The sequence below is a fragment of the Anguilla anguilla genome, chromosome 6 (assembly GCF_013347855.1).
Source record: "Anguilla anguilla isolate fAngAng1 chromosome 6, fAngAng1.pri, whole genome shotgun sequence".
In the NCBI taxonomy this organism is placed as follows: Eukaryota; Metazoa; Chordata; class Actinopteri; order Anguilliformes; family Anguillidae; genus Anguilla; species Anguilla anguilla.
The window spans coordinates 34,872,116-34,881,006 of record NC_049206.1 but is presented as its reverse complement, the minus strand read 5'-3'; the positions used below and the strand labels follow the sequence as shown (position 1 = coordinate 34,881,006).

General features: G+C 39.0%; 1 long non-coding RNA gene across 1 annotated transcript; it reads left to right on the top strand.

The window, feature by feature from the left end:
• Nucleotides 1-3,020: 3,020 nt before the first annotated feature.
• Nucleotides 3,021-8,006, top strand: LOC118228819. The gene is made up of 3 exons (XR_004765546.1): nucleotides 3,021-3,111; nucleotides 3,398-3,481; nucleotides 4,725-8,006. It is a non-coding gene; the product is annotated as an uncharacterized LOC118228819 (long non-coding RNA).
• The last annotated feature ends 885 nt before the right edge of the window (nucleotides 8,007-8,891 follow it).

Here is an 8,891-nt window from a genome sequence, read left to right as displayed (position 1 = left end):
CAATTCCCTAGCAACCACCTAGAACTCCATAGCAACCACCTAGCACCACCCTAGAAACTACCTGGAACACCATAGCAACCACCTAGCATCACCCTAGCAACTTCCTAGAATACCCTAGACACCACCAAGAATCACCTTAGCAACCACCTATAACTCCATTGCAACAACCTCTAACACCCTAGCAACTGCCTAGAACTCCCTAGCAGCACCCTAGCAACTACCAAGAAGACCCTTGCAACCGCTTAAAACTCCATAGCAACCACCTAACAACACCCTAGTAACTGCCTAGAACTCCATAGCAACCACCTAGCGATACCCTTGCCACCATCTAAAACACCCTAGCTATTGCCTAGAACACCATAGCATCCACCTAGCAATTCCCTAGCAACCGTCTGGAACTCCATAGTAACCACCAAGCAACATCTTTGCAGCCGCCTAGCGCTCCATAGCAACCACCTAGCTACACCCTAGACAACACCTAAAACACTCTTGCAACCTCCTACAGCAACATAGCAACTACTTAGCATTGTTCACTCTGTTCAACAGAAAGTCGACTTTGCATTGGCGGCCACCACACTTCACAATTTCTGCAGGAATTGTCTAGTTATTATTATTTTTTTTTTTTTCTCCGCTAAAAGTGTCTGAGGCTCAGCAACCGTAAGTCCTAGAGCAACCAAATTTGGCAGGTGGTGGCACTATAACAAAGGGTCATGCGTAAAAGGCCATAACTCCCACACCATACATTAGATCAACACAAAACTTCATCGACCTATGCATCTGAACGTGCTCTACAACTTTGCCTTTGGGACCACCTATGTCCGCCATATTATTTGCCCGCCATTTTGACTTTTTAGTTGGGGCGTGGAAGCTTTCTCCGCTAAAATGTCTGAGGCTCAGCAACCATAAGTTGTAGACCAACCAAATTTGGTAGTTGGGTTCCTATGGCCCCCCACTACTCAGGCACTACAAATCACCTATGTCGGCCAGGTGGTGGCGCTATAACAAAGGGTCATGTTTAAAAGTTCATAACCCCCACACCATAAGTCAGATCAACACAAAACTTCATCGACCGATGCATCTGAATGTGCTCTACAACTGTGCTATTGGGACCACCGCCATATTGTTTGCCCGCCATTTGGACTTTTATATTAGTTGGGGTGCGGAAGAGCTGGAGCTCCAAATCTAAGTGTTACGACATCTAGTAAACTTCTTTTCGGCAAGCAACATCCATAGCGACGCAAGTAATCTCACACCGTAGGGTCTAGTTTTTATCAGTGAGGGGAGGGTCTGAACGTCGGGGAAGCAATGGAAGACAATGCCAGCCAGAGTGCATGCTAGGCTACCAAAAGTTTGTTAGTAAAAGCTTTTTGAGAGGATGAATAATTACTTTTCTTTGGCATGGATCCATTTGAAGACAATATCGGGTGGGTTCGTTTAGTCTTCTTCGTTTAGAATCCGGCATTATGCTGACAGAAAATCGTATTCCGTAGCAACAAGATAAACCCGACATTAGCCTTAAGTTATGTCAATTCGGCAGTGAAAACGCTGCTCACTGAGTAACGAAATAAATGAGACAACGTTTTAAATAATGATACCATGTCATTCTACAGTCAATATCTGGGACTAAGTATTGAACTTAATATATTTAATATATTTTTCTATTGTTTAGTGTTGTAACACTATAGGCCTATGCTTATTAATATGTTCAACAGGCTTCAACTTAAAGGTTGTTAATAAACCAGGTTTTTAATAAACTGTGAATTCGAAAATGAGGTCAACCCTTTTGGACATTAGGTTTCTGATCTATGAAGGTATTTTCAGTATTGTTACAGTTACAGCATGGAAGAGCTGCAGCTGTACATACACGCCGGGCCATATATGTGTTACGACATCCCATCTAAGTGTTACGACATCCCATCTAAGTGTTACGACATAGTAAAGGCCTTCACGGGAAGTGGCCAGGACACATTCATGGCGATGTAACTAAGTCATCCGACAGCGTCTCTTAGCACAAAATTGGCGATAAGTCATCAATATTTTATACAATCATCATGATATTCAGTACTTTGGTTGCAGTAGCACTGAATGTCTGAGTTCAGTAATTTCGGCACGCTGGTGTGCCGACCGCTAGGGGCTTTGCGCTAAAGGGTTCATAAATTATTAAGACCCGTGTCTGTTTTGATGTTGCTGGAACGTGAGAATCTGACTCAAAATAGCCTATCCAGAACTATATCCTTCAGGTTATTGTAAATCTTTGATTTCATTATTGGATCTTTAATATTTGTAATTTTTTTATTTATTAATTGAAGTTCCAAATTTATGGTTAAATATCTAGGTAACTGTAATCTTATGAGACTGATTTTTAATTGTGCAGTTATACTGCTTTGCCTATATAAGTGGTGTCATTTCCCCAACAACATCATGGGGATTACCAACTTCGTCTTTCATTCTTTATTGTAGTATTATAATATTCTTTTTCTTTTCTATTTTTGGTAACATAATGTTAATGCCTCCAGACATTTTTGTGATAAATAAATAAAAAAAGACACTAATAAAAATTTCAAGGACAGTTTTTGCCACCTTTAACTGATTTTCAAGGCATAAGGTCCATTTTCAAGGGCATTTTTGCCTGAGCCCCCGTTAATTTGAACCCTGTATCAAAGGCCCATTTAAGGACGGTGACAATCAATGTATTTATGATCATTTTGTGAAGAACAGCTACAGTTCTGCAGTTCACATTGTTGCATTTTCAATCTGTAGAAACATGTTGTCATACTCTACAGTGAAAGGCTGAAATGTATTTGTCCATTCTCCATTTACAAATGGGCTTTCTCTGTGAAATTCTGCAAGTTAAGGAACACTAGACATAATAAATGTGGTGCGACTGAAACGTGTGTGAGCCTTGTGCCAGTTTTTGACTGTGTCTGTGTATGCAATTATTAGTCATTCATATGCAGCCTATTCTCAGATCTGTTATGGAAATTGTTTTTTTTTTTTTGTTTTTTTTTCTTCGAAGAAGCAACAATCCTAGAGAGCCATGGGATAGATGTCCAGAGCCCAGGAGGCCACTCCAACAGTGACGATATTGATGGCAACGATTACTCTGAGCAGGTTGCTGCTACCTGGGTTATTTCGGCTTTCCATTTTCACAGTGCAGTGCACATCTAACTGCAGTTCAAATTCGCACATATTAATATTATGAGGAGGGGGTACTGTCTTGGTGTGACAGTTTAAATAAGGTGCAATATATTTAGCACTATTTTATTCTGACTAGCCCATACAAATGAGTGTCCATATTAGCTGGCTGTGACTGTCTCATTCTCCTTCCTGCATTCATTAGAATTGTATTCTCAATGTTATGCATAACGGCCAACAGCGACTTTCCAATCTATTTCAGGGCTGCGATGTCCCCTATTTTGAAAAGAGACCTCTGCCTAGACCCTTTGGTTTCTACAGACTTGAACCCTCGTCACCAACACAGGTATATGCTATGGGATTAGGTATTTGTTAAAGTATTATCTTTCAAATTCTTTTCTGGAAAGATCGTACTGTAAAAAAAAAAACACTTCAAATATTATGGCACAATGGTATAATGTAATTTATCTGATTTACCAATTTTGATTGGTTACCTTATGCAGAAAGCAAACTGCAGTATATAGGCAAGCATCAGTTATTTTACATTATGGGTATGTAATGATTTTTTCAATGTATTACAGACCATGGTCAAATTCAAATACATATTTGTATTTGAAAATGTAGTTAAATACATATTTGAAGTATTTTCAAATACATTTACACAGGCAATACTAATAATAATGTATTTGATTTTTTTAAATTATTTTTATTTTATTTTATTTTAATTTCCCAAATAGTATTTAAAAAATACATTCCTGGGAAACCAAATACTTTTTAAAATATAATTTACAAAATTTACAAAATACAAATAAAATTTAATATTTTGAAATATTTCAGTGATAGACAACAAATGACCAAGCCAGCAACAATGTAGGCTTCATGCTGAAGGGGGGTATTCCAGAGTTCTTTGTACAATCTTTGTGAGTGGTTCTCGTGATGTCAGCAAGTTATAATACTGAGGGCACTCCAGGGGAAATACTAGGGGCTAGGGGGTTGGATTTGGATTATGGGCAAGGGTAGCAATGTTGGCAATTTAAAAGAACCCATGCACTGCCTCTAACAGACAGTAGCCAAAATGCCCGTACATGTCTTTGTATGAGGGGGTGACGGCAAACTCTGACTTCTTGATAAACTACTTGTTTATTTGTACTCATGCAATCTTTTTAAAGTTAAATATTTTACTGTATTCCATTTTTTTTTCTATTGTCAAAGTGTTCAACAGCCATTTGTACAGTTCCATCTTTTACATTTTGTATGGTTATACACTGATAAAAATTGAATTCAGCCATGCATATTCACTTCCAATTAACAATGTAATTTGGTACCTTTGGACTGGGGCTGTCAGCAGCCACTTGACACGTTCTTATCAAAATACTGTCTAATTAGACAAAATGCTCAACTTTCAGAGCTGATAAGTTCCTGCATCTCCATTGCTTTTCAAGTCTTTCAGCAGTTTGGTACAATTGCTCATGTTGCACCACTGTTCTTCTAATGTGAAAGTATTTTCAAATAATTCCATTAAATCAACATGTGAAGTGGAGGCATGTGAAGTGGTTCCAGACTAACTGTACTCTCCCCTCCACCCACAGGATGATAGCATCAGCCACAGTGACCATCAGGACCCCATTTCCCTAGCCGTGGAGATGGCCGCTGTCAACCACACTATTCTGGCCCTGTCAAGGCCAGGGGCCGTCTCTGGGGACATCAAGACAGAGGCTCTGGAAGATGACTGAGGGGTGGGGCAGGGGGATGAAGAGGGCATGTTTGGAGCAGCAGGGGAAAGGGACAAGCATGTGACTGTGGGTACATTTGGTTGCAGTGGAGGCATTAAATAATGACCAAAACTACATGTAATCTGTAGATTTTAGAAACCTGTTTTGAATTTACCCCCATCCCCTGCCTGACCTTCTACTTCCCTACCATCACCTTCCTCCATAGAGCCCCTACCTGCGCCCAGGTTTTTTCTTTTATTAGCTTGTTTATTTAAATACAAATCTCACCCAGATGCCAGCCCTCTCCTTGTGTGACACTAGGAGATACAAACCACGTTTGGGGCAGTAGAGTTCATGGTCTCCCTGTCCCTACTTCCTGTAGCTGTGTTCCTAAAGCCTGTGTGTGCACAATGCTGGGGGCCTCTCCTAGTCAGTCTTGTCACAGCGCTTGTCAAAGGGCAAGGTGAGTGAACTGTTCAGTTTTGGTTAAGAACAATCTTGGGTATGGCAGCCTGTGAAGACATATTAGAGGAGATAATTGTTGGATTTTCATCCAACAGGTTTGAAGTGAGTCCAAGATGAGAGATTTCAAAAATCTGTTTTGTTTTGTATGTTAGCTGTATTCTCAATACAAAATGAAGAGATGTGTTTGATGTAGGAATTGGATTCCCTGGCCTTCTTCCAAAATGACAAAGTTGACTTTAATAAGTGTAGGCTAAAACGTGCAGGTGGAAAAAAGACTGTACAAACATGCAGCTGGTTGGATTGCATCATGGAGAGGTCAGATTTCAGTGCATGGTCCTATTTTGATCAATTTTGTGGGTATGTGTGTTCAGCATAAGAGTTGCAGTACATTTACATTTTGAGGATGCCAACTCAAAGTGTTAGATGCAATAGTTGTGTTGTAGTATGATGAAGGCGCTGGTAGTGGTAGAAAATATCTGTCCTCCCCCTTTGTGCAAGTCAGGGGGCAACATTTTTCTAATCTCCTCCGATCTGCATTATGTAAAATTTACATATGGTATATACTGGCTGCAAGTTTTCAGCACCAAGGCTTTAACTTCAGGTTGATCCTTCTACAATAGTACAGCTTTCTACAGTGCCTGAACAAAGGTTATGTGTTCTCCTTTTTAATTACGTTAAAAAGTGAAAAAGTTCAGTGCTTTTATAAGTCTCGTTGACGATTGTAAAATATGATTAAAATGTAACTAAGGTGTTATTAGCAGTGGTATAATTCCCTATCTAATCATTGCCCCACACTTCTCTGCTATATATATATATATTGTCCCTAGTTGAAGATGACATATGGTTGTGATTTCAGTATGTGAGTGTTGTCTGGCAGCCATCCCAAGGATCAGTTCTTACTAGTGCGCCAGGGGCCCTGTGTGTCCCTGTAGTTTTGGAGTCTGTTCAGGGGTGCTGTGTTCCCTTGTAGTCTACTAGTTTCCTTGAGCAGACTGAGGAATTCTAACATGTCCATGTTCAGGAGAGCAAAGCTCAGCTTGGCATAAGAGAAAGAATGGACTGATGCAAAGTTGTCAAATCTATATAAACTTAGCCAGACAGATGTCTTAATTGGTGTGATAGGTATATTGCAATGGATGGGGAGTTTTTTTATAAGACTGAATGTGATGCACACCAATATACACTTTCGGACAATGTACACACTTAAAATGGTAATGTAGGCTAAAACTGTTATGGGAAAAAAAAAAATTATCTATAGCTTATATATAATGTATGTCATTGTATGCTTATGAACGCAACATGTCATAGCACATGCAGTGCCTCAGAAGCCAGATATTTGTGAAGCCGTATTGACATTTTCGTTTCTATTCTCTATTCTGTTGTTGAATCACAATGCTAGATGGATTTAAAAGTCAGTTGAATTTACACTCACCAAACACTTTATTAGGTACACCTGTTAACTGCTCGTTAGCGCAAATATCTAATCAGCTAATCACGTGGCAGCAACTCAATGCATTTAGGCACGTAGACATGGTCAAGACGATCTGCTGAAGTTCATACCAGGCATCCAGAATGGGGAAGAAAGGTGAGTATTTCAGAAATTGCTGATCTGCTGGGATTTTCACGCACAACCATGCCTATGGTTTACAGAGAATGGCCCTAAAAGAGACAATATCCAGTTTGCGGCAGTTCATTGAGCAAAAATGTTGTTGATGTTCAGAGGAGAATGGCCAAACTTGTTCGGGCTGATAGAAAAGCAACAGCAATCAAATAACCACTCGTTACAACCGAGGAATGCAGAAGAGCATCTCTGAACACACAACACGTCGAACCTTGAAGCAGATGGGCTAGAGCAGAAGAAGACCACACCTGGTGCCACTGTGTACCTAATAAAGTGGCCGGTGAGTGTATATGTTTACCACTGATGAGATAAACCAAATAATCTGGTCTTAAATGTAAGAACAGGTAAGTATTGAGTGTCGGTGACTGTGTGTGTGTATCTGAATTAGTCACAAGAAAGACATGCTTCAGTGATGACCCGGCAACGCAATTGCAGGCTTAGTTTCAAAGGTCATGTCAAAATTTCAAGCTATTTCATATCCTTTCAATTTGTAATAAAATTGTTTAGCTCATAGTATTGTAAAAGTAAATATATATATATATATATATATATATATATATATATATATATTCCGGTCATGAGTTTTGGGGTACTCAAGGTCAACTCATGGAGATTAATCTCAATCTGTTTTGGACTAAGAAAATGGGACGGTAATACCAACTTCAAATTGGTGCAAACTTTTGCCATGATATCTCCCCTTCCCCCTCTGTCTCTTCCTAGAAAATTTTTAAAGCAAGATATACGGACCGTGTGATTCTGAAGGGGGTGCTTTGCATCTTGTTTTCTAGGGTTCAGGGCTCACATTCCTGAGTGTCCACCTGTCCTTGTTACATTATATGGAGAATGCAAGAAAGTTCTTTAAGAAAACGTACCGAATTGAAAAAGTTCTACTGTATATCTTTGTATCTGCTATATCAGAATATAGTGCCTTTATTGGACAGTAGACTGTTCTGAAATTAATCTAGTATATATAAATAAACTTTTTGTACAGTTTCTTTAAGAAAACTTTTTTTTTTACTTGTGTTTATTTTAGTATTGTACGCAATAGAGAATAAAGGTATATCAATGACAAACAGTTTTTCCTTTTTTGTCAAGTATTTTGCTTCTGTATAGATATTTTCAATGGATGACAGTCCTCAACATGGAATAGAATAATTACCTCAACATGACAATTTCTCATTTACCAGATATTTTTAAGCGCTTGCAATTGAGACTGTAAATATTGGAGAAAACGTTTATTTTCACAGTGCCGTCGGTTTTAATTGTCGTTCAATGCACACAGCAGACTCGTGGTTGATACGCTTTCATTGCACTAAAGTCTAGCCAATTCAATTAAATTATTTGTGGTTATTTCCTTTGGTACTAATGTTATTTTCTGAAATGCAAAGATTGCTGGAGAATGACACATGGACAGTAGTGTCTATTCAGGAATACTGTTTATGAAAATTTTCTTTTACCATATATAAAATGTGTATTCAGTCGTTGCAACAAGAGAAAGGCAACAATAGTCGAGAAACGGGTACTCTGAACACTAAACTCTGAAATAAAACAGGAATTTTGCAAAAATAATACCATGTCATTCTACTATCAATTGTCGCTTCTCCATCGACCAGCACGGCACGGTATAGGACGGCAAGCATTTATATCCAACCAGTGCCCTGTTGCCTGGTGCGCTTCTCCGTTACACAACAGACCCGTGAAGGTAGGAGGAATCATGAGAGGAGTAAACCAGAATGAAGTGTCCTAAGTGTGTAATAATAAACTTATGTATTTCTATACTTCGTATGTTTTCTTGTACGGGGTTGGGATGGGAACATTGCCAAAACGTCACCACGATTTGGCAATGTTCCTTTTGTCATCACTGTTACATGCAGCACATAAACTATTACACTACTAACTAACATTACAAAATATGAATGTTCATTTCAGAACAAAGCTATTAACTCAATGGAATCCAT